The sequence below is a fragment of the Pinus tabuliformis genome, chromosome Q, assembly GCF_031772625.1.
Source record: "Pinus tabuliformis cultivar Carrire ecotype Pingquan chromosome Q, CPIR1, whole genome shotgun sequence".
Lineage (NCBI taxonomy): Eukaryota > Viridiplantae > Streptophyta > Pinopsida > Pinales > Pinaceae > Pinus > Pinus tabuliformis.
Window position 1 is genome coordinate 774,310,273 of NC_142296.1, and position 27,697 is coordinate 774,337,969.

Below are 27,697 nucleotides of genomic sequence, written 5' to 3' on the forward strand. Positions count from 1 at the left end.
TGGTCCTCTCCATATAGAGTGACCTAATCCTAATTCCTCCATTCGACCACCTTCTCGAGGTGTGCTTCGAAAGTCCTCGTACAATCCTAACACTCGAGCCGCTCAACATTATAACATTGTTGAAGATTTGGCTCAAGCGCCATCAGCTATGTCTACTCTCGAGGTCCTTCAAAGTTGTCCTTCTCAGCAGAAATCGTTATTGTCAGTTATTGGGGGTATTGATCCAGCTGACTCTAATATGATAAACTTTGACCTGGAAAACCACGTTCTACATTTACCTCATCAAATTGACTTTCTCATTCAAGTGATCATAAATGAGAAAACCATTCATAGGACCGTCATCGATGAAGGTGCTTCTACCTACATCATGTCTATCACTTGTTGGAAGGCAATTGGTTCTCCTACTCTGAACCAGTTTCCTAACACTCTGGAAGCTTTTGACAGGCATGATTCGCAACCATTCAATGTCCTTCCTAACCTTTCCATTACTTTGGATGGCAAGAAAATACATGTCAAAGTAGAGATCATTGACACTAATCTTAACTACAATCTTCTACTCGGATAGATTTGGACCCATGCCATGCATGTTGTAGCCTCCTCCCTTTTCCGTGTGATTCATTTTCCTCATCAAGGGAAGATAGTCGCAATTGACCAACTGTCCTTCTTTGCCTCTTCCTCCATGGATGGCAATGTTCAGTATGTCAAGCACATTGATACTCCTTATAAGAGTGTGGGGGCAAGACTCTTTAAATATCCTGCCTTGATGGGCATCTTTCTGCTCCTAGCTCCTCATGTTTCCTCTGTCAACATGATTTCAATCAATTTTGATCCTTGGGTCATTCCTTCACCAGATCTTGTTGATACATGGGGCGAGGTTATGCTATTAAGTCTTGTCGAAATTGATTATGTGGACATTGTTTCGACTTCGCCTTCAGTATCCTCTGATCATCGTATTTCGAGAACATCTCTTGATGTGTATTCTTAATCCTCGTGGCTTGTTTCTTCGGAATCTCCCAATCCCTTAGTCGAGACTTTTCTTTCTGACGAGAGTATCATGGAAGTAATTTCTCTATAGGAAGTACCTTGGAATGGCACTCATCCTTGTTCCTCATTCTTGTCTAGCTCGGCGGTCATTTCTATGTGTTTTGAGAAGTTCTCTTCTCTGCTACTTATTGAGATGTCAGTTTAGCCTGACATTGTCAAGATCTTTCAACTGAGGGCACCTTTATTTCTTCATAGATTCGAGAATTTTCTCCGTCCCCGAGTTTCTAACAATTGCCCATTATTGCAATGGGATTGTCCTCTTCTGACTCATAATGCTCCCTCACCCAGGGGGCATGGGGGCACCGCCTTATATGAGTTCTACTATATTATTTGGCCAAGTCGATGCTTACTCGTCATGTCAATGGTAAAACTCTGGTTTTCGTCTTTGTTGCCGAGTCTGAGCATGGACTCTCTCAAAAAGTACTATGCTTAGTTCATCTTGCATGGTTACTTTTGTACAATAGTGTGTTATTCATTTTTGTACAATGTGGTTTGGTGTGTTGTTTTGCAAGAAGCTTTCCTGCTTATTATGTTTTTTTTCTACTTTGCAGATGTCAGTGTCTCCTCACATCAGTTTCATTGATGGTGCTTGTCGTAGTACCCAGAGTCTATCATCCACGACATGGGCCATTTATGACCCCCATGGCGAGTTGTTCGATCTTCAAAGTATATGTCTAGGCTGAACAACTAATAACATCGTTGAGTATAGCGCAATTATCGAATTGTTGTCAGAAGCTATCACTCTTGGCATCTGAGAATTGGTTGTCAACCTTGATTCATAGCTTATCATCCTTCAACTCAACGGGCAATATTTTGTAAAAAACCCTCAAATATTGAGAATGTATCTACGTATTCGTCTACTGGAAAGAAATTTTGATTACATTATATATCATCATATTCCTAGACACATGAATATAGTGACAGATGCATTAGCTAATTATGTGCTAGATAGACATTTGAGAAACATGTAAAACTCAAAAAACAAAAACATTTGTACCATAGTAAGCATGGAAGTACAACATATATATACATGTGTGTGTGTGTGTGTGTGCGTGTGTGTGTGTGTGTTCAAAATACATCGGTGACTTGCAGACCTTATACATCGATGGTTCGCGGGCCTCAAAAATGTGGAATGCTAAACCTATGCACTAAATGACATGATGCTCATGGTAGCATGTAACTGCTAGGACTACGCGAGTCAGCAGTCGGTGGATCTGATCTGATACCCCCACCATATGCCTCTGATACTGGTGTGGGACATCACCCATCCGGGTATACTCCGGGATCCCATGGGTCAACCCCTCAAGATTCCATGTGATCTCCTCCTCATTGTTGCTTCCATCCTGATAAGGAGCAACCTTGAACTGCTGAGCAACATGCCTGGCGATCACGAACATCCTAGCAGGGCATTCTGGTCCAACATCTGCATTCATAAAATTGAAATGTCAGGAACACATATATCTTAGAAACAATAAAAAACATCAAAAATTAAAAATTTCTTGTTTTCTACCTCCATCATCATAATCCACCCCCTTTAGGAGCGGCATATTTGGATCTCCACAGAATTCGGTACCGCCGTAAGGCAAATCCTCCACTACAACCAACTATCATCATAGCCACAAGAAAAAGGCAGGCTTATAGGACATCTATTGGCCCCCACTAATCCTGGGTATCAATGCACTTCAAAAAACCATCTATGGGTCTTGTGGCATCGGCGATTCCACCTTGGTGAGTTGGTACTGGAACAGTGGGACCCGCTCTAGGAAGAAGGTCACCAACACAGACCCGTAGCAAAACTGCTTCAGGTTTCCTACCTTAGCTTTTGATAACTAGCGCTTCATGTTGACTTTCATAGCTTCCACCCAGATGAAAATAGTGGGCGTCATACAGTTGATATCATAGTGAAACTTTAACTTGTTGGTCTCATGCTGCGGTTGGGCCCCATCCACTCTGTTGATGGTCAATAGTAACACTCTCAACACAATATCTCGAATAATCATAATCTCGATCTTGTCACTTTTTGACTTGAGTGATTTTGGGCAATGTTCTGCAAGTAGCCTAGTCACACTTGCCCCAATCAGCCTTGACCAATATATATTCACTAGCTCCCCTCTCCGGGATAGTCCTATGATGAAATAAATATCTGAAGTTTCCAACTCCAGCTCTTGGTCAATGATCATGAAAATTTCCCAATTCACATCCCAGAGATTGATTAGATACTGTAGAAATTCAGGTTGAGCCCGTAGACTTGGTGTAAGGAAGAATTTGACGAGCCCGTAGTTCCTTAAAGCATCCAAGCAATTTGGGTTAGCCGTTGCTTGAGTGTCAATATCCTCATGCTCGCGTTCCTTCCAATCCACCATTTTTCACGATTTTTTCCCTGCAAAAACCATATAATCAAGTCAATAATCATCTTTGGCCAAAGAAATTTGGATTCAAACGAACAAATTGAGAAAAAACACGGAAAAAAATTTGTTCACGACACTGGCACGACTATTTTAAAAACAGTAGCGCCGACAGCGCGGTTGACAGTTTTAGCAACTCCCTATTGGTACGATTATGTGCCCGGAAATCGCGTTGACCGAGGGTGAATATTTTTTAACAAAACCTCCTCATGAAATCCAAAAAAAATGGTTAAAAACAAGGGAAATAAGTATGAAAATGGAGCTTAAGGTCTTGGCTCTTACAAATGACCTCCCGGATCTCCCACAATATACTCCAGAAAAATTAGGGCACAAGAGGGTAAAAATCTCTTCACACAAAGGTAAAATGGTAAATGGTAAAAAAAATTATTTTTGCCTCCTTTTATTCATTTTTTCCATGAACTATTAGGGTTTTTAAGTATTTTTGACCTATTTTGCCTCAGAAACTGGATAATGCCTTTACCTTTTTGTGTAGCGATAGGTGATGGATTATCGATGATGGTACTGGAGTCATGTTTCAGCTCTTTTCTCGACTCGTAAAACTCAAATGAAAAGATCGCCAAGTATTTTTCCCTTTTTGACTCGTAAAAGAGGATAAAAATGGGGGGTCCACTATCAAGCTCTTTTCCGACTCTTTAAACATGAAAAGATTGTTGAGCTCTTGTCATTTTAAACTCATTAAAGGCTGTGAAATGTCATTCACCCAGTGTATGTCCACCCCTTTTTTGGGTTGGGATGAACTATTTATGAAAAAGGTACTCCTTGACTGAAATGGTCAAGCGGTTCTCTCAAGGATCCTTTTCTCGACTCGTAAGACTCAAGTCATGTTATAGCTCTTTTCTTGACTCATAAAACTCAAATGAAAAGATCGCCGAGTATTTTTCCCTTTTTGACTCATAAAAGAGGATAAAAATGGGAGGTCCACTTTCAAGCTCATTTCCAACTCTTTAAACATGAAAATATTGTCAAGCTCTTGTCGTCTTGAACTCGTTAAAGGCTGTGAAATGTCATTTACCTAGTATACATCTACCCCTTTTTGGGGCTGGGATAAACTATTTATGAAAAAGGTACTCCTTGACTGAAATGGTCAAGCAGTTCTCTCAAACTCTCTAAACATGAAAAAGATACCAAGTTACACCTTTTTCAAACTCGTTAAAACATTAAATGACATTGGATTTGTCGCCATGACTAACATGAGCTTCCCCTTCCTAGGGATCATTAAACTTACTAGGTCAGATTAGTTCGAAGGATGAACTTACAGTGCAAGCACATGTTATCCGCTTCAAGATTGTGATAAAAAATAATTGGGGTACCTGCCAGAAATGGTGGGGGGGAATTGGAAATTTTATCAATCGTGTCAGCATCTCACTCTTGAACATGACACTTTCTGCTCCGTGTTGGGTTGGGATATCCTCCTTTTCATCATTGACCTTCCTAGATTGGTCCATTCATTTTTCCTTCCATTTGATCTCTACCATGTCACCATGACCACCAATCCTATGGATCTAAAAACTGCCAAACTCCAGAATTGTGTCGCTGATATGTTCAATAGTTTGTCCCTCCGCAGTTACACTTACTCTTGATTCTCTGTATCATCTGAAATCATTTGCATCCCTTTGTCTTATGTCGATGATGTGGGGTACATAATGGCCCTCCTTCAATAAGATCTCTTCCTGTCAACTTCAGCTCATTATCCAGGAAGCTGGCCGAGAGACTCCCTTCCAGTACCTTAGAGCTTGCATGCCCCAATGGTAAGTTCTTCACACTCGACAACAAGCTCACATCATTGGCTTTCGATCGGGTAATTTCACTGGTATTCCACATCAGTTCCTTTATTCACATTCTGTGAACTGTGTTGCCAGTACCTTGAGAGCCATTGTCATTATTGGTGGTTTCTCTCGCGCTTGTTAACAGTTCACATCATTGACCGTGTTGTAGCTGCTACAACACCACCCAAATTTTTGGGCATATTCAAAATTTTGAGTACCCCACTACTCACCCCAAGCTTCTAGGTTTTTGATAGGGCCCCAACTAGTTGCTCTCCTAGAAACCTTGCCTATCCAACCCCTTTTGTGTGCCCACTCATGTTGCATGCATCACATTCACGCATCATGTTTTATCTCAAATACAGACCTCAAAATCACACTAGGGTTTCGAAGGTCAATGGCTTCATTGATGCATTAAGAGTCTCTCATGATTTTAAAACTCATCTTTAGATGATATGCATCGTGATCAGTGGATGTCCTATTTTTGAACAAGAACGCGTTCAAGGTGGCTTCCCGTAAGAATGACAATATTAGGGTTTGGGAGAAACCCTAGATTGTTAGAAGAGTGATCCCCTCCCTGTTGTCACCATATCTGCTTACCTCTAGGGGTACACTCCCATCAGCATCACATGGCATCATCGTGCGATTCATAGCGGTGTAGTTTCCTCAGGCCCTTGGAAAACCCTTCACCCCAACAGCGATCAAGGGGAGGTGGCTCAGGAACATTCCAAACAAGGCGACCGTTTGCCACAAAACTAATGCCAAATGTGGCTTGAAGGGTTTTGACAATGAGGGAACGTAAGTAAGGAAGACTATTTTTGGTTAATATACATACATATATAAGGCATAAAGGTGGTTTTTGTATAGATATATATCGAAACAACTCTGTCGTGGTCATTTCTCTCAACCTGAACAGTATTAAAAGGAGTTAGGACAACGCTAGTCATGGGTGATCTAAAACCATACCTTTAAAAGGAAAATGTTTAGGCATAACGTTGAAGAAGTTCTATTCGACCACCAGATTCGACTCTTCAAAAGAATATCAAGCCACAAAGGAAGATCAATAGTGGGCATGATGTAGTCGAAGTTCAGATTTGACGGTCATGGTTAAACTATAGCGCAACATGGAATGACTTCGGACCTTCAAGGCCTTGCTTGCTTATATAGCGGTAGCCTTGTTTTGTTGTATAGTCATGTGGTTAGACGCATTGAGGACCAATAAATGCAAGAGACGAGGCATGAAGAATAAGGGGTATTACACAGTCATCACAGGTTCATACATGTGGTTTTCCGCCATTAGATAATCAAGAGGTATATCTTTCAGTAACAACAAGTCTTGATTTCTTTGGGGGTGGGAATCTGTCAACAGAGGAAACTATCATATTCATTGATCTAGAACAGAAGGCATTGAATGACATGTTTTTCATTCTTTCTAATGTGTGGGTTGACAGTGCAGATCATGGAAAAGCTAACCACAGTTTCGAATGGATATGAGTCGGGGGAAATTGTTCCTTCTTTGTTTGTTCTTATAAGCAACTTTTTATATCAACCATGCAATCTCACTTTCCATGCTTTTCAAGATCTTCCAATGTAATTTGGTAAGATCGGATCAATTATTTGTTGAACATCCCCACTTAAAAGAAGGGAGCCGATTCTTATTGATACCAGATCCTGATTATGCTAGTCCAGAAAATGTGCTTCCTAGGTGCTCTTTGCCAAAGTATTTTCTAGAGAGGTTACTAAGCACGTTACAAATGTTATTATAAGAAATACCTTTTCATCTCATTTATAATCAAGCATTTCTACTCATAAGGCCATATTGAGCGGCCTCATAATCGGATGCGGTATTTTTCTATTTTTACGCCATTAAAGTTCCATAACCTTATGCTTGTATTTTTTTTGGTATATCTGGAAAGTACGGATGTGTTGAATCTTTCAGAATGTGCGAAGATGCCATCAATGTGCTTGTGGTTTCATGAGAGCATTTTGTTTACACAAGATCTGCAGATTCCAGAATCAAAATCTGGGCAAAGGCCTCGGGCGAGAGAAAACATTCTCTGGTTGCTACGCTTGAGAGGCACAAATCTGCCATCAATGCATTGGCTCTCAGCCCCAACGGCTCCATTCTCTACTCTGGAGCTTGTGATCATTCCATCATTGTCTGGAAAAGAGAGGGTAGCACGTAGCATATGAACTTGTCTAGCGCCTTAAGAGGCCACAAGCACGCAATTTTATGCTTGGCGAGTGTTGCAGAATTTTTATTCAGTGGATCTGTGGATAATACAATCAGAGTGTGGAAAAGGGGAGAGGAAAATGTGTATCAGTGTTTGGTAGTGTTAAAAGGTCACAGTGGGCCCGTTAAATCCATTGTTGTGTCTATAGATGTTGTGAGTGGATGCCACGTGTACAGTGGGAGCATGGATCATGAGATTAAGGTTTGGTGGGTTTCTTCGAATACAAGATGTTCCGATGATCAGGAGGATGCCTACAATCAATATAGTCCCTTGAAAACCATACACACCGTTGAGAGTTAAGTAAATGTTGGGCGCTCTGTGTAAAAGAAATAATAGGAATGATTAATGAACTTAATTAGACCTGGAGGAAAGCACATCATACAATTGTTTCTGGGACTCAAATGTATTAGCTAATTAAACCGTGAGGAAAGAAGGAGTGGATGCCACATAAAGATAGTAAAAGATATTATGCAATCCGATTTTTTGATATTTCATAATTGTACAAGCTTATATTGATGCCACCGAATCTGGAAAAATCTATGATGGAATCCTATTTTTTCAGTATTTCCTAATTGTCTTGTTCCAACAGGATATGTTATACCAAATGCATCGATCCTGTTCTAATCCCTCCTTCATCAAAATCAAAGGATCCTTTTGAACATTTGGTCGCCATGGTACATCAAAGTCATCTCTTCCCATTACCTCTCATGGTGCAACCTATTATCTAGAAATTACGACCATTATTTTATTAGCAGATAAATCAGAATAGAAAGCTAGCTAGGGGCATAGATGACCAAGGGGACGAAGAGCATAGGGTGTTTAAGGTGCCATCAGAGGCAAATGTCAAGGAGAACATTTCAAGCCAAATCGAGGTATTTAGATGCCCATGCAGGAGCAGCGCCTTGAGCATAAGCTAAAGGCAATACATCTAAGGAATTCCAAGAGGACCCCCCAAGGCCACATGCATTTACAATGCAGCGGCACAACAATTGACCAAACAAGGGTCCAGATTAATCGTTTATTAATGTCATTCTTTCAAATTAGTTGATTTTAATTCCATTATCATGCTTTGTTTGAAATTATGCCTCATTAATGTTATTTTCCTACAGGTAGAAGAAATTAAACAAATGTTGGTCTACATAAAGGGCTTAGGGTTTCTCGTGGAGCTCGCATAACTAGGGTTTCCTTCAGCAAGCCAGATGGGCCCTTCGAAGATCCAAGAACCTTTTAGTAAACTCAAAGGTGCATCACCAGAGTATTAATGAAAATGAGTGAGGCAGAGTGGCAGGAAAACAAGTCGGTTTCATAACCAAGCATTTGCATCATTGTGAGATATGGGCAACGAGCATTATAGGGTTTCCAATAACCCTCTACATCCCTCCCCTCTCTATTTCATAAAAATGTAAATTTCACCCACTGTTATATCAACCATTATGTTGGGATTGATGTGAGCACATAACAATCACTCCTAGCTTGAGAAAGAAGTGGGGAAGCTCAAGAGTTAGGAAGGTGGCCGAAAGGGCATGGGGAGCGTTAAGAGTCAGGGTAGGTGAATAGTGATCTGACCTCTATAAATGTATTCTCACACCTCATAAAAAAGGACTTTAGCACTTGATTTGAGGGCAATAGAGATAGTTGATTGATGCTTGAGAGATAAGGCCACTCATCTCTTGGTAGCTAGGAGGGTGGGTTTGCAGTAGGGCTATGGTTTTGACACTGGGCGATGGTATGAACAGTCCATGTTCCACTACTAGGTATTGACCAGTTGCATGATATGTATTTGAAGTTGCAGTAATATTAATAAGATTTTTTCTTTCTCCCTTTGCACTAATTCCCATGCTGACTCATGGTGGTTGTATTAGTTGTCTGGTACCTCACCATATCTGTATGAGTGCTTTCATATACGCGAGATGTTATGTACTGATACATAGTGGTTGCATCTATGTTTCACTTTATAATTTTTGTTTACTTGTTCCTTGCCATTTCGGTGACCTATTGTGATGATCCAGGTGGATATTGGTGGCCACCTGCCAAGTCCACCTAGACCCCCACCATTGTCTTTCTCAGCATTTTCAGTTTCCTTAATTGTAGCATAGTTTACTATTTTTAGCAGTTTTTCGGGTCCTGAACTTCCGGAGCCGTTTTGAGGCCCTAAACGACGCTTTTTTGGGAATCTGGGGCAACATGGGTCCATGGACCAATGTTGCCTCCCAAAGTGGTAGTACTCGGATAGATCTTTCTAACGAGCTATTGTACGCGTCAAACGGAGATCATATGCCAAACTTACGACCCCGGGAAGTTGATGTACCAATTTACCCCCAAACGAGGCCCACAGTTTCGCGTTTCATCTCCTAGGGTTAGGTTTTGGAATGTTAAGGGTTTTCCATTGTTTCTCAACAATAAATAGGCCTTCGAGCCTCATTGTAACACAGTTCAGAGGCATGTAGCCATCACATCTCTTCTCAGAGATAAGCTACCATCGCCCTAGCTGGTTTATTTCCATTTCTGGTTGTAAGCATATTTCAGTATTTTCCATTAATGAAATGAAGTATTATTTCCGCTGCATCTTTGTGTATATGGTTATCTCTGTAATTTGTTGTGTTCCTATTTAAATCCGGATCATGTGAACTACTTTGCAATTGACCTCCAGCATGTTCTTGTTTATTATGTCCGATGGGGTTTTAGATAACTAATCCTCCTCATCATTCATCTCTTCTTATCATTGTTGTGACCTGTTTAAACCTCTTTTTGCAAAACAAGGAAATTTGGAAGGAAATAAAACAGGGAAGTGTGTTCAAAACATGTAGAAAGGGAGAAGGAAAAGGGATCTTAAGGAGTAATAAACAACTTGTCATCTAAATTCTCCAAAAATCAAAAGAAAATTGGTTCAACAGGTCCCTTCCTTGGTGGGGGATCCAAAACAAGCAATAAATAATTAATATAATCTCCTGGAATTATAGGGGGATGGGAAATGGAAAAAAGGGAACAAGAGATTAGAATTTTACTTAGACCGAAGAATCCCCATATTCTGTTACTCCAGGAAACTAAGATTGGGGAGCAAGAAGCTCTCATTAAAAGTCAAAGGATATGGAAGAATTACAATGCTTCAATGTTTGGATCTAGGGGAGCGTTTGAAGGAATTTGTACTATATGGTCTTCCTCGCTTTTCTTGCTTCTCCATGAAGAACAATCTCAACATTGGATAAATACTAAGCTCCTTCATATTCCATATGGGATAATTTGTAATATTCTTAATGTTTATATGCCTGACACCTATCAAGCTAACTTAAAAAGTTGATAATCCCTCCTTGTAAAGAAGGAATCTCTTCAGAACTCCAATTCTATTATAGGAGGTGACTTTACTGCCACTATTCACCAATGGGAGAAGAAACAAGGAAGTGTGGTCAGAGACCAATTTCAAGAAAAGATGGAGGAGCTTATATTTGAGCTATACCTCTTAGATATCAAGGTAAAATTCTCAAAGCTCACATGGAGCAACAAAAGAATAGGACTAAGTCATACAATCACCGAGCTAGATACATTCCTAATGGGAAGTGAGTTCCTTGATCAACAATTGTCCTTTTCTTCCTTCCATCTAGCCTTGATTGGCTCTAACCACCGCTCAGTCAAATTGGCCATTGAATGGCTACCAAATTGAGGGCCCATTCCATTCTAATACAACAACCCACTCTAGGAAAATGACTTATATTTTAGATCCTTGGTAAGTCACGCTTGGTCCAGATGGGTATCTAGCTTGCCCATTAATATATGGAAATAAAAATTAAAAAGTCTAAAAGAGGAAATTAATAAAGAAATGGGAAGAGATTTGAAGACTCAAATCAAGAATTCTTTGGTTAAAAGCGAGAGATAAGAATACTAAATTCTTCCGAAAGAAAACAAACATGAGAGAATTTAGAAACAGGGTTTGTCAAGTTCAAATCAATGGAAATCCTATTTCAAACCCCATTCAAATAAAAGAAGAGGTTTTCCTATATTTTCAATCTCTTTATAAATAAGGAGAGGTTTCACCTCGTAGGAGAGCAAAATTTTAGATCATATTCCTCAACTCGTCACACCAGAGCTCAATTAGCAGCTACTAAAATCCATATCAGACGAAGAAATTTGTAAAGTGGCATGGTCCTTTGATTCTAACAAGTACCCTAGACCAAATGGGTTCCCTTGATCCTTCTTTCAAAAAATTTGGGAGGTGGTAAAACTTGACTTACGTAGGATGGTCTCCTTTATTCAAAAGTCGAGATGAATGTTCGGGTGGACACTCAACTCCTCCTTCCAGGCACTATTCCCTAAAGAGATAAGTCCCTCGTCTTTTGAAATATTCCATCTTATTTCTTTGTGTAATTTCTCATACAAAGTAATTTCTAAAATCAATGGGAAAAGACTGCAACCTTTTCTTCTTAAGATCATCTCATAAAATCAAGGGGGTTTCATAATTCGAAGGAAAATTATGGACAATATAGTGCTAGTCCAATAAGTAATTAACTCTAGCAAGTCCAGAGGGGACAAAGAAATTGTGATAAAGATTGATCTAGCTAATGCCTTTGGTAGAGTAAGACATTATTTATTGTTCTTAGTCTGTAAGAGAATGGTTTTTGCAGAAGGTTTTTTAAAATGTGTAATGGTTTGCATATCCAACCCTTGGATAGCACCTTCGATTAACGGTAGCCTGAGACAGGGATGCCCTCTTTCTCCAATTCTCTTTCTCTTGATGGAAAACTCATTAAGCATACGTCTAGAGCATGATCAAATTTCCCACCTCCATGGAATTTGATTTATGGAAGGCATACAAAGTACAAACCATTCCTAGTTCGTTGATGATACAATTCTGCTAGGCGTAACTTCTTGCATAATAGCTCAAAGATTCGAAAATCTCTTATATGAATTTATGTTGGTTTTGGGAGGCAAAATTAATGAAGGTAAAATCCATCTTTACAACTAGAACATTAGTAGTGGTCTACATGGAAGGATATTGCGCATCCTCGACGTCACTGGAAAGGATTCTTAGACTAGTTGTAAGTACTTGGGAATTCCTATTTGTCTAAAGCCGCTACCCAATCCTTCATGGAACAATTATATTAAGTAATTCAAATCCAAATTCGAGAAATGGGGAACCCATTGGCTTAATCCAACAAGCAAGATAATCATGATTAAAGAAATTCTCTCAGCTTCCCCCTCCAATTAGTTTTATGTCCAATGTCAACAAAGCAACAAATGGATGGGGTGGAAGGAGGGGGAGGGATTCTCATTAATCCTGAAGGAAACATTGAAGATAAATATGCTTGGGGGCTTGGATGGAAGACAAGTAATCAAGTAGAAGCGTATGACTTGCTTCTGGGTCTAAACCTGGCACAAAATAGATGGCATAAAGACAATTCAGATGTTAGGAGATTACATGATCATTATTAGACATATGATCAACACTACAGCAGCTAATAACACTACCCTTAACCAAATCATTAAGAAAGCCCGGAACATTCTCCCTTATTTTGATTCGGTGTCCTTCTACCATGTCTTGAGAGGAAATAGCCAAGAATTTAATAGGCAAGCTAATCAGGCATGCCAATTGGGAGAAGAAAAATGTATACTAAATGATGTCGAGAGCATGACAAATATTCCTTAAGATGTTGAAGAGAGACAATTGTAGGATGTTGATAATGTCTCGAAGGAAGGCAAGGAAGGTTAAAGTCTTAGAAAGTGTGAAATTATTGGAAATGTTGCCCCTCCACCCTCCCCGTTTCTCTCCCCTTGTCTCTCCCTCCCCCGCTCTTCTCCCTTTCCTTCTTATTTACCCTTCCTTCCCCTACTTCTATACTCTCCCCTCCCCCCTCCCCTGCATCCCTCTCCCTTCCGCCCCTCCATGCTATGTTCTCCACCCCAGTCACCTCCTCCCCCTATCACATCATCCCATGCATGTTCGTGACAACCATGAAGCCTCGTGGCACGTCTTTCCTTCATCTTCAGTCGAGACATGGCAGAGTATGTCATCTTAGTCCCACACATGTTCCAGTTTGGATCTACAACGTGCAGCTTCATTGCCCTTACCCTAGTTGTTGGGGTAAAGGGTGGTGTAACACCTTGGGCGTCAGCAGGTGAAAGGGAATTTCGAAGCGGAAATTAATTCAGGAACTCACTGAAGCGTGGCTCACGTGTGGGAGGTTAGTGTAGCTGGATAGAACCGATCAAGAGCTTGGTGGGAATTTAATGGAGGACGACAGAGTTATGATGGAGTATATTGGGATCTCGAATACATCATCCTCCACGCTCAGCTTTGCATCACCTTTATGTCTGGCCGCATCTATAAATGTCATAACGGTATGTTGGGTTTGCATGAATTAAGGTTTTATGGTGAGAAGGTGGCCTCTACATAAGCCTGTAGGCTTGAGCCACGGACACTGTTAGATTGCTCCTGTGTCAAGGGTGTTGGGTAGTATGTAATTGAGGGGTTGCATGAGGGATTGAAGGCTTATCCAATTGAGGTTTTTTGTGAAATTAAGAGTCTGTGTGAATCTGAGGCCTAGGAACAATAGAGGGTCTATGTGTTTTGAAGGGTCTGTGTGCATCCGAGAGTTGGAGGGCCTTGGAAAGTTTGTATGGGGATACTAGGTGGGTAGTAGTAACTATCCTGAGATGGTGTGTGGTCAGTGGAGCACAAAAATCGGGGAACAAGATTACAACCAGTGGTTCAGTGAGGGAGATAGGTAGGAGGACAGTGGAGAGGGAAGTGTCAAAAATTATGGAGTCAGTTAAAAAGAAGAATTTTGGAAACTAGTATGCAGAATGTTGACAATAGTTCATGGTCAGGATCGTGGGGCGGCCACAGGCTGAGGTCAGGGGTGCCGCGAGCTAGCTCTTTAATGATGGGAGGAAGGGATAGAACTTCCTGCATCACCTGTGTGCAGGATCATTGGGAACTAAAAAGGCTCTCACTGAACTCCAGTGCAACATGCACCAGCAACTCCATGAGAACGTGGCAATGCAAGAAAGGGAGCTCGAGAAACGAGAGTGGATTTAGCAATTAGAAGATAAGGTTGATGCACTGAGGCATCAACTTGAACAACTGAAACTAAAAGTGGAAGGAGGAAAACACAGGGAAAACATGGAGGACACGACATATCAGGACACCATCAAAGGCTTTGAAGATGCTTCATTTGGCATGGACCTAAACAGTCCAGCTCCATTGGACGTCTAATTCTCTCCAGTTTATTTTTTTACCTGCTATCTACATGATGCAATGTAAATGTTTATTTCTTCTGTTACAGTTTTGTCATTTATATAGTTGTAAAAGCCCCGGAATACTTCTGCGGGAAGAATAGATACACCTCTAGTAGCAGAATATCTGAACAAAGGAAACATTACCAACCTTTTTAAGCTTGGATAAATTACAGTAATTTTCAATTTTTGTTGCAAACAGGCATGGCTTTTTAATATAAATTTATACTCATTCTGGTTTTAAAAAAAAATAAAGCAACAAATGGCTCAAGAAATCAGGAAATTCTTATGGAAAGGAGGCAAATCGAATTCCAAAAAAAATCATTTGATCAACTGGAAAACAATACACCTTTCCAAAAAAATTGGGTGGATTGGGAATAAGAGATCCAATCCCCATGAATATTGAAATGGGCACCAAACTAGTATGACGCTTCATTATAGGGAACTATGAATAGTGGAAACAAGTTTTACACTACAAAAATTTCACTGAGGAAAAACACTCTTATATCCTACAACCTCTCCCTAATAGGGGAAATAATTAGATTTGGAAGATAATAGACGATTTAATTTCATTGCTCAGATAAATACTAACATGGATTTCCATAACTGGAAAGAAAATCAGTCTTTAGTCAGATAGAATTATGGGGTCCATCCTCTAGGCCTAAATCGTCTTCTCCATCCTCTTCTCAAATGACTCTCAGCTCAATAAATTTTCTCTCTAGGATATCTCCTTTTGGTCTAAAGATGGCTTATGTGAGTTTCGGAATTGAGGTTGTTTGCTAGAAAGATTGAATATGTCATGCAAAGTAGTGAAACCTCTCCTAATTGGGTGTGTTCCAACCTCTTTCAAGGAGGAAGATTCTCGTGGTTGGGGAAGCTCCCCTTACTCTGTTAAAAGGGGGTATGAATCCCTTTTGAATTTTGGATACACTACCCCCCTTTAAGAGTGTGGGGAAAAATATGGAATATTGGTTTCCTCCCAAAGATTAATACCTTTTGTAATATTATAAGTGTCCTTGGATACACAATTATATTAACAAAAGAAAAGAAATGTACATGAAAATATGCAAGATTTTACAACAATCACTCATTACTCTCATATGAAGAGGAAAATAAACTTTAAATAAGCTTATGTCCTAAAGCTAATTTAGTTATGGATCACTTTATTTTTTAACCGAATAAAAACACACGAAATTTTATTCAACATGGAAAAAAGCAAAATTGTATTATGCATATGTTGGACGCATTCCAAAAAATGTGCCTCACGGTAAACATCTAATCATAAATTTAGCTCACCAAAGGAAAAATAAACTAAGAAAATGACATACAAAAAGTTAGATCTCAGAGATAGATTACATCACTAAGAAACTAGCATAAATCAGACATTTAAGCCAAACTATCAAACTTATAGAACTTTAAAAGCCTGCACACAAATAATAGTAACCACAAAAAGGAGGCATGTGAACAGGTATGCAGATGGAATTATGAACAATGAGAAGGCCAACTCCAAAAATGAGGCAACGAAAGCATACCCATGACATCTAAGAACAAGCCAAGTAAACAACACCAAGGCAAGAAGCCTACAAAACCCATGAACAATGCGGAGAGAGGAGGTAGATCAGTGGAGTGAAACCAACATAGGAACTACCACAAGGAAAAGCAACGACAACCCCAACTGGAGGCAATGGAAACAACAATAGATGATGTGGTGGCAACGATGAACAAACCCATAGCAGACAGTTTGACGAGTTGGTGGCAACAAGCACATGCATGAACTGCAACAAAAACACATACAATCAAGAGTCGTGTTACCACACAACAATTGGAGATGACACCATGAACTAGGCAGCAGGGAAACGACAACACAAAATAGAGGGAAACAATGGCTAGAGTTCCAGTCATTAAGCGCTCTCCCCTGTCAATGTTGTCCTCCTTATTAGTTATGCATCACTTATTTCATGTGACAATTGTCCATTTACATTTAATATGATTCTAACAAATCTCCTAATTAGATTCCTAAATAACAAAAATTTTCTAGATGTCAAATCTATTATGATGAATAAATATTCTAAGAAGACTCTATGACTCTAAATAATTAAATATTAAAGTATGTACTTTATATCATATATCTAAGATTAGCCCCTTTGATCCAAAAGTACATTACAATAAATACCAAGTTCTTCCCTAAACTTAGTAAATTTGAAACTCGCAAGTCATTTTGTGAAAATATCTGAGATCTAGTCTTCTGAAGGACAATATATCAGTTTGATGACGTCCTTTACGATTGTTACACAAAATATTGTCACCATGACTATTTGCAGTCAGTATGGGTCTATCATCATTCATACTGTCCTCCTTAGCAAGTCTCAAACCTCATCTCTTCATATCAAGCTTTGAAAATGAGAGAAAGTCCTTAAAAATCAATAAAGCTCTGGTTCCGCACTTTCTCTTATTGTTACCTACGGTCTCGCACCCCATGGTCATGTTACTTGCGGACCTGCCCGCTCTGTCTCTAAAGGAGTGGGTGCGGACCCCTGTGAAAGTCAAAAAGGCACAAGTTTATTCTTAAAAACTCACTTGTGGTTAATTCTGGATGGTTCTAGAAGGAACCTTGACGTGGATGGTTCGCTCCTAGGTGATTCATGCATCCCAAAACTAAAGGAGCTAATCCCTTGATGAGAGGAGTTTATCCCTTTGAAGGTGGACCTAGTAACTTCCCTCCATTGCACTATAAATTAAGGCATTGGGCTGGTTGCTAGGGAGGTTAGAAGCTGAACATTTTTTAGGGTAAATGTTGTTGGAATTGAGACTTCCTAGTTAAGCTTGAGAGGAGAGATTACATACCTTTTGACCTCATTGGGAAGAGAGTGAAACTTTTCAAAGTAGAGGAGATTCTTGTTGGACCCTGGGAGAAGCTTGTACAGCATCAAAGCACCAAGGTTGTAAAGTTCTTCTTTGATTAAATTTAATACAATCATATTCATTTTTCTCAACAAAATGTCTTATGTGATTTGTTTCATAAATTCCTTGATCATCATGATAAATATGCTTTATTATATTGATTTTTCAGGTGCTATTTAATGTGTGTGTTTGTTTGTGTTTGCAGATCCTTTACAAGGGAGATCATTTGGATCAACAAAGTGTGGCTTCCACAAACTTGCACTGGACCCAAGGTAGGCGTAAAACACTTGTTTTCCTTTATCTATAAATTGCATATTTAGAGAAAGAATTTGTTTGGTTTGCTTGTCGCTAGATATTATTAGATACTAGGGAGGTCAGTCTTGTCCGCAAGAACGACTTATCCGACTGACAAAATGGCGACTCCGCTGGGGACTTGAATTTTTTATTTTTCCTTTGCTTTTACTTTGACTTGAGAAACTGTGTCTTTGTTTCTGTTTTTGGCTTGATGTGTGTGAGATTGGGTAGGTTTAGTAGATCTTGAATAATTTTTTGTTTTTCGTACTTTTGGGAGAGGACCGCACCCTCTGCTTGAAACACAGTGCGAACATACCCGCACTTTTGCTTTACACACAGAGCGGTACTGCACCTGGGTAAACTGGGGGCCTGCCGACCCTGTCAAAATTTTGAAAAACTTGAAATTTTCTCATTCAGTCAGCTTAGGATTTGTTTAGGTGTTTTTAGCCTCTGCCCAGATCTGCACGTGACTTGTCAGGAACTTTTCTTAGGTTCATTCCATTGGCATTAGGGTTTTAGGTGAAATTCCTAGAAGTTTTGTGTGTCGGGATTGATTCTCATTTTGTTCTTGTAGTAACTCAGAGCTTAGAAGCCTTAGAAACCCCAGATCACCTTGGTTTTTGCTGGCCTTCTTATGAGTCTGACCGTTTTGTAAAATCTACCTTTGTTGAGGAATCCATCTTGTTTTTCTCTTTGCGAAACTTCGAAAGAACTTGTATTGAAAGTTTTGGATTTCATTTTTAGAAAAAGAAAACAAAAATTGGTTGTTTTTTGACTGATTTGTGATTCTGGACAAATTAGTCCTTAGTTTGCTTATAGCTAAGTAAAACATCCTTGAAAAGAAATCTTGTAAGCTTTTACTTCAATAGTTTTTTAGAATTTATAGATCTCAAGATTAGATTTTTCATCGTTTTGAGTGTTTTATAAATTAAAAATAAAAAATAAAAAAATAAAAAATCTCTTTTGAAAAAGTTTGTTTCAGTAGTATTTGAGTGTTTGAAAAGAAAGGGAAATTTTCGTGAGCATAACTAGTTGTCTCGTTTTTTAGTGTATTGGAAAAGACAAAAAGCTCTTCTTTTGATTTGTTTGTTAAGGAAAGATTTGTTTTTACAAGCATTTGCATTCTCAACTCTCTCTTTAGCTAAAAATTCATTGAAGGGAAAATATTGCTTATCATCTTAAGTGCCTTTTTTTTTAGTCATTTGGAGTCGAGTCTTCACACCATAAGTTTCATCTCCGCACCTTTTGACTTAAGAAAAAACCAATAAAAATAACGCTTAAAGTAAAATCTATCTAGTAATCTTTTTATTTCTAGGGCTCTTTATCACCAACATAGCTTAGGCTAGTGTCTTGGAGTAGGGAGTAATTAACTCTCCAAGATAGTAAAACAAACAAGTAGTTGTATCTTGCGGTAGGAGATAAATTCCAATTGTTATATCTATGCTCTGGGAAGCTCCTCTTATAGGAGTCAAGCACGAGATCGTGTCTGAACTAGTGGGGTAATCAATCCTTCCTCATTGGGAACGATACTAGATATACACGTATTAAAAACGGTAAACCTCGGATTAACCATTGTCAAGGAGCCTGGGGTCACTTGTTGGTAAACCTTGGATTATGTCAAGGAGCCTTCAAGGGGATTGAGCTTGTTACTTTGCCCTTGCGTGTGTATCGGATCACAGATTGTTCCCCCAGGTATATTTGTTTCCATTGGTAACCATAGTGACCATATTCTATAGGATTCTTTCCTAAGGTGACGGTGGAGGGAAGATCCCACTGTACCTGGAGCAGACGTCAGCTAGACCCACTTGGATTTTCTAGGGGGTTCTCTTCACTCGAGACAGTTTAGTGGAGAAACTTGTGCCAGTCTATTCATTAAGCAAGTTGTCGGGGTAACTGTTCCAACCACCATTTCTGTATTGAACTCTGCGACGTTGGATTTCATCACCAACTAGTGTTTTCAGTACGGAAAGTTACTATTTGTGTGTGGTTTGATCTCCTAGATTCTTTAGATGTGTGATTCAAAATTGTTTGGTTCTTTAGAGGCTTTAGGTGGTTTTCATTGAGATTTTTCTTTGTTTTCATGTGAAGTAGTTAAAATATTTAATCGTGGCTGAATTACCGAGGAAGTCCCGTAGACTTCGGGGCCAACCTCCTAAGTTTTCACCGAGCCAGCTTGAAGGGCTACGAGCCCTTGTAACTCCTAGTGACAGTAGATTTAGGTCACCTGAAGAAGGAGAGTATTCTTTAGTGGTACATCCTAATTACCAAGTTCAAGAACCAGAGTATATTTTAGAACCTATTTCTTTTTCTGAAGTTACTGGTAGTTTTTCTTCTACTAGTGATTTAGTTGAGGAACCTGAAATATCTGAACCTGAAACTGAACCTGCTGCTACTCCAACATTAGGATTTGCCTCTCCAACTTCCAGTGCTCCTGGTTCACCCAGGGTAGAAAGAGTCATTACCAAAAATATTCCTTCTGGACTTATTGCTATTGAAGAACTTGTTACTCCGGAAGAAGGTATCCCTATCCCTGAAAATCAACCAGCTATAGAACTTAGGGAGCGTGAATCGATCTTTTACAGTCCACCTAGGAGGGATGCTTGGTATCTTTCATTGACCAATTTTTTGGAAAACCCGGGACTAAGTTTTTCACCACCTCGCATTCCTTTTCACCCAACACCTAGGGGTTATTATCCTCTGTTAAATATGTCAAGACAGTCGTCCATGTTTTCTCAATCTCCAGAAACTTTTCTATACGGCAGCCCTTCTGTTCCCTCTGGGTATCAGTCACTTACTGGTACTTTTTTGGGAGCATCTCCTCAACCTATTGAACAAGTGTTATTAACTGGTAATAACGGAACTAAGCCATTGAGTGTAGAAGATATTCTTATGATGTCAGGTACTATTCCTAATCCGCAACCTCAAGGTGGCCAGTTATCGCCTGGGGAGCAGCCTCAAGGTCCTCAATTATCGCCTGGGTGGCAACCTCAAGGTACCCAATTACCGCCTGGGGGGCAACCTCAAGGACAGTAGATACCTACGGGACAGTACATTCCTCAAGGTCAACCCCAGACTCAGTATGTACCTCAAGGCCAACCCCAGTATCAATATGTACCTCAAGGTCAATCCCAGTATCAGTACGTGCCTCAAGGTTATCAACCTCAAGGTCAGTACCCAACCCAAGGTTTCCAACCACCTTCCGGTCAATCATTTGTCCAAGGAGCTGGAAATGTACCTTTGAATTATCAACCCTACCCTCTGTTAGCGCTTGAGATTTCACCCTAGGCTGAGGAAGGTAAACCTTCAAGGCCACATCAAACCATTTCACCTCGTAGCTAGCCCTACGGGGTATGAGAAGGCTCTCTCCGGTCTATCTCGGCAAATTTTCAATGGGGTGAGATGACCAATCAAAGTTAACACTGATATTAGGCTAGTAAACTGATAAGGAGGGTTGGTTTAAAGTTTTTGGTGGCAATTGGAGGGAGTGCAATTCAGGGTGCGGGGATTGAGCTCAGTTTTTGCAGGTGGGTCTTTGGGGCAAGGTAGGAGTTTGTGCTGATGCCTTTAGCTGAGATGGATGATCAAAGAAGAAAAAAGAGAAGCTAAAGAGGGCAAACAATGACTTTGAATCCTCTCTAGACAGTGGAAAACATAAACATTAAACAAATTTGAAAGCTGAGCATGGCAAGCATGAATTCAAACTTTATCACTTCATTTGTTTAATAAGATGTAGTAAAGAAAGAGATGGAACACATAAACACACTTACAATTACAATAAGAGAACACACCATCAACACAAGAGTCCACAAGAATCCCAATGATGTCTGCAAAACCCTGGTCTTCCTCTTCCTCAAATTGCAGAGATACAAGTAAAATATACAATAGGAGCTTCTCCCTCAAGAGTCCAACCATGAAAATGAGCAAGAGAAGGCATAATATAGATGATCTAACTCCTTTCCCCACCTCTAGGGGTCGAGCTCAGCTTCCTAGGAGCTATTTCAACTAATTCTAAACTGAGCACTAGATAATAGGTAGTTAAAACAACTTGCCTCTAAAACTTAGGAAACCTATCCATGCATTAAATTTTTACCATTTACATTCAAGAATCTTCTAGAAGTGATCAAGGAGAGTAAAAGCATCTTAGAGCCATGAAAGTTACATAAAAATCCATGATTTACATGCCCAAAACATTAAACCAAGTGAAAACAGTGTTTTTCTGGCCGAACTGGTCAAAATAGGCAAAATTCCCTGACACGTAGCGCACATGTGCCTGACGGGTAGCGCACATTGAGAGGCCTGTTTGAGGGCCTTCCCGGTGTCCAAATCAGGTGCAAGCTAGCTCATTGGAAAGGTCTGCGAGTCTTCTTTCCAACCCCACCGGAATTTTTGAATTTGGAGTTCAGTTGACCCCTCAAAACCCAATTCTCCCAAGACAGCTTTCTGCAACTCAAAATAGGGGTAGAAAGTCAAAATTTGCATGTATTTTGAGCTTTTGGAAGCCCAAATCTCCATAAAAACTGAATTCCATCCATAGGTAGGTGTAACTTTGCATGAAAATTCCAAAAATGCTGAGTTCTCCCCGTTCTGAGTTGCCCCCATGTAGGGTAGCGCACGGGGTGCTACCCGTTAAGAGGCCATAACCTGTCAATTTCCCAAAAATGCCAAAAATGCCTCAAAACTTTCAAAATTTCTTGTGCTAGCTGCTAGGAAGGGGCTAATGAGTATCATGGTGAGTGAGAGAGGCCTCAGCCAAGATACGGAGTGGGTTGGCCTTCTTCTTCTTCCCAAGAGCTTCGGTCAACCTTCTTTGGAATATTTTCATCTTCGCCTTGCAAACATGCATCCTTGCCCAATAATGATTCTTCATATTCCTTAGCAGCCTCTTGTCCTGGTTGGCCTTCTCCAACAGCCTCTCCAAGCGAGCATTCTCCTGAATGAGCAAAGACTCCCGATCAGCTGGCAACGGGTCACCGGGCCTCCTACGGTTCAAAGTTCGATCACTGCGGATCTTCCATAGCTCATCAAGTTCTTTTTCCTCTTCTAATTGTTTGGTGCACTGCTCTAGATAAGTGATGGTCCATTGAGCCATTTGGAGCTTTTGCTGCAACACGAGGTTCTCCTCCTCTCTCTGTCTGATAATCTCATAAAAATCTGAAGAAGGAGAGCGGGCATCAAGGTCAATGAAATCATCATGTGTATCACCAGCTCTCTCATCCTCAACCATGGGCTGCTTGCCCTCCCGCACTGCCTCTGCTGATGAAGAATGTGAGGCCCCTTCCACCTGGTGTGGAGATAACACTCGCTGCCCTGAAGATGATGATGACGAGACCCCTTCCACCTGCTGTGGAGAAAGTACTCGCCGAGCTGCTGCAAACAAGGCCCTTGGGCCTTTCTGATAGGTGACCCGAGGTGAGGAAGCTACATGTCTCAGAACAGTGATCTCTGGCTGGTGAGATGGACCTCCCTCCTCATAAATGACCTCTGGCTCAGGCTGTGGTTGTGGTGGTGCTGTGAAGAATTCATGAGAGATGAACTCTTCCCATGGAATGCCCTGCTGGCTCAACTGGTGGGAAACAATGAGCTGGATGAGACCATAGTGACATAAACTCGTAAACTGCTGGGTTGGGGTCTTCCTCTGTAATATAGGCACCATCCTCTGAATATTCTGGAAGAAGAAAACTGGGATGTTCATCATCCTCACTCGGGTGAAGTGCATCAACAGACGGATGTGATAAGAGTACACCAGTGAAAACCTGCCCTCACATGTAAAGTAACGCATGATGAGTCTCAAGATCGGAGCATACTCCCTCCGGAGAAATCTGAAAGGAAAGACCCCCGACAACTGTCTCATGAAGGCTGGCATGACATATGGCTCAAAATGAACATAATCCAACACTTTGCGCTTGGGCCACACCTCACCCACATTTGGTATCCCAGTAGCCTCTGAAATCACTTCCGGAGACAACACAAAGTTCACACCTGCCATAGTGACCTGCCCATCATGAAGGTGCAAAACAAATAAGCGGGCCAACTCCCTGTGGTGTTGGATCTGAGCAAGCCTCTCGCAAAACTGAAAACATGACATATACCGAAAGCAACTCACTGCCAAAGGACAGGCCTGCAATTCTGCCAATGAGGTGGGTTCCTCTCTCTTAGGACGACCACCTTTGCCCCCCCTACGAGGCCTCCGCTGTACCTCAACCTCTGTAGAAGAAGACTGGTCATCACCTTGCTCATAGGTCTCGGTGGTTGACATGGTGCTTTTGAGCAAAGTGGAGAAAATAGACAAAGTAAATTGCTGCCCTTGCCTGCAAAAATGCTGAGTTGTATGATGTTTTCAAGGGGAAAAAATCATGAAGGAAATGTTAGGGGAGGGGATTTTTTTAACAAGGAAAGGGAAACATATGAAAACAAGGAATTTTCAAGGGACAATTCACAAACTGTCAAACATATAATCTCATCTTAATCAACGGGAAATCATTTGCAAAGAAATATTTTTATTAGGGTAACATGGATAATAATAACCAAGGGAAATGACATGTATGCTCAACAGGGGAATGGGACAGCATAGATAACTTGCTCATTTGATTTCTGTCTTTCAATGTACATCATAAGGCACACTCTGTTTTTTCAAAGGGGTTCATGTACATTTGAGGCTAGGGGAAAAGGGCTTCATTGACATTTTGTCAAAAGGGAAAAGGGGTTTTATTGACAAGGATATTAGGGGATAAAAGGGAAAACATGGTTTTTGCTTTTTAGGACCACAGCAACATTACCTTTGATCAAATATACATAGCAATATTTCCTTTGCTTTTGTTTATATACACAGCCACATTTTCTTTATTTTTTGTTTTGGCATTTTATCATCATATTGTTTTCTTTTTTGCATAATCATTTTGTTTTTCTTTCATAGCATTTTGTTCTTTTTGCTGTGTGTGTTTTTATATCACAATGGAGGATATTTAGGGTTTTGGGAATGTGTTTAGGGAGGGGTAGGGTTTGATACTTGGAAGGAGGAAAATTTCATATTCTTTGCAAATAAGATAAGATAGAGACATATGATGACAATTGTGAAATCAATGGGGAAACATGGAGGGAGCATAAATGGGAATTAAAACCTTGAAAAAAAACACCAAACCCTAGCATTATACCTACATTGACAAGCAATCACCAAAATCTATTTTCTTTGCATTCTTAGTGATAAAAACATATAAATGAAAGCTCATCATTCACCATTCATCAATCCATTAAGTGTATAGACCCTACCTCGGTCGATTTTGCAACTTAGAGGGCGATTGGACAAAATTTGGGGCGGTTTTGGTGTTAACAGCTTGACGAGTAGCGCAGGGCACTCAACGGGTAGCGCACAGCCTGACGGGTAGCGCCCGTTACAAATTACCACTGCTGGGAGGCGCCTGACGGGTAGCGCACAGCCCAACACGTAGCGCACAACCTCTGACGGGTAGCGCACCTGAAATTGGTTCAATTTCTCTGCACTTTGCCTCCTTTCGCCTCTTCGCCCTCTCACTTCTTCTTGCAAGCTCTTTGGATGCACAATGAGGGTATTGAGAGGGAATTTGACTCTTTATAAGCTCAATTTAAAAAAATTTACTTTCCAAACCCACTTTCTAATGTTTTGCCTTGACACTTTCTTTTAACACTGTTTTGAGTTTTCCTTTGTTCTGAATTTGATCTTTTGGGTGTTTTAGCTCCATTCTTTTTGCAGGTAGACCATATGATGGACTCTAGGGAGGAGACCAGGGTTATTGCCGGCATTTTGAAGAATTTTTGAAATTTCCTTATTGCTTTACAAAATTGACATGACCTTGGCTTTAAAAACAGAGTTTTTAAATCCAAGGTATAAATAAGCTGTACATGATGAAAAATATCAAGGAAACATATTCACATACCTCCTTCTGGCTTGTTGGGGACCCATGGACCTCTGACTCATGATCTTGCAATGACATTTGACTGAAACCCTAGACCTAAGACTTTGGACTTCAAGACAAAACAAAACAAGTGTGACACAAGTTCATTAACTGATATGACCTGATCCAGCAAAGCCAAGAAGGGAACAAGGACCAGCTCCTCCATCAGTTTTATGGCATGCCTAATGGAATGCAAAACTGACATTGATGAGACACCTACTTATGCATATGCAAAGAGTTTTTTGATCACTGATGGAGGGCATCATGACCGACACTAACACCCTCAACCCGGTTATGGTCCTCAATAGTCTCAACCTGCTATGGGTCCGTACCCCGGAATGAACTTAGTGTGGGATCCATCTCAATCTCAACAGATCTTGCAACTGAATGTGTAGTTGTCATCTCAAACTGGACAACCTTTGGTTTCTTGTTCACCCCAGCAACCTGTCCAGTCTACTATTCAAACTTCTGCACCTTATGTAGTTTCTCAGCCTGGGCCTAGTACACCTTGTACTCTGCCTCAAACGACTACTGCAACTGCTGCAACATCTATTCAATCTACCCCACCTACTTTTGGAGTATCGACAGCTCCGGTTTCTCCTGTTCCTGTATCAACTCCTCAAGCATATTTACCTCAATCTGGATCCACAATTCAGACTTCGGTTCAAATGCTTGTAGGACAACCTGGTCCAAGTACGGCTGTCACAAGTCAACCTCAATTTACTTATCAACCGTACCAGGGACAGTACCAATTCGGTCCTGCTGTGTAGCAGCCAGTCTATCAGTATCAACCGTACCCTGGATTTACATATCAACAACCACAACAACCCCAGTACGGTCCAGTTAATCCTGGTTTTCCAGGAGGATATAATATCCCAAATGCAATTCCAATTCTGAGTTATCCTGGATATCCTCCTCCTGGGGCTGGTCTCATGACCCACCGTTTCAGGGACCCTAATCGTCAGTTACCGTTCATTGCAACTTTGGACTTGCCTGACTTGTCGCGCCTTACGAATGATCCAATTAACTATCTTCCATTTTGGCCGCCAATGCCGAATAAGTTGCCTAGTGATATTCCTAAGTTTGAAGGCAAATCAGGAGAGGATCCGTCGAACCATATGATGACTTATCACCTCTGGTGTGCGTCTAATTCCATTTCAGATGATTCAATCCATTTAAGGCTTTTTCAACGCACTCTAATTGGTCTTGCGGCCAAGTGGTACATTGAGTTACCACGAGCCACTTTTTATAACTTTAGTCAATTAGCTACTTCATTTTTAACTCATTTTCAGTTGCCAGTCATATATGACAATGGCACGGAATTATTAACTTCATTAAAATAGTTAACGTCCACTTACATTTCAGATCACATTCATGAATGGAGACGTCGACGACGTTTAGTGAAAGTCTTTATTCCGGATCATATCTTAGCAGAATGGTTTGTCAAATCTTTATTACCGAAAATCACTGAGGATGTAGCTAAGGCAGGAGTCGTTACTGAAGAGCAAGTAATTTCTCAAGCTCAGTACCTTGACTTAATTTATACGCAGTCAGGTATGTTACACGAGAAAATTACCGACCTTCCTAAATAAAATCAAATAATTGCAGATCCTTCAGGGTCTCGTGCCGTTGATGGTATGATTGGTTCGGTTAATACCAAAAGTAAGAAGAAATCTTCCAAGAATTATTCTCCTATCATAATTTTACCAGATTCCCTGACAGGAGATTCTTCCGTGGAAATTTCTGCCAATATTCATGTTGTAGAGTCATCTACGGCGAAATCAAAATCTGGCGGTAAAAGGAAAGGGAAGAAGAAAAATAAAACAGATAAAAATTCGAAAGAGAAACCAGAAAAAACGGAATCTACTAATGAGAAACGC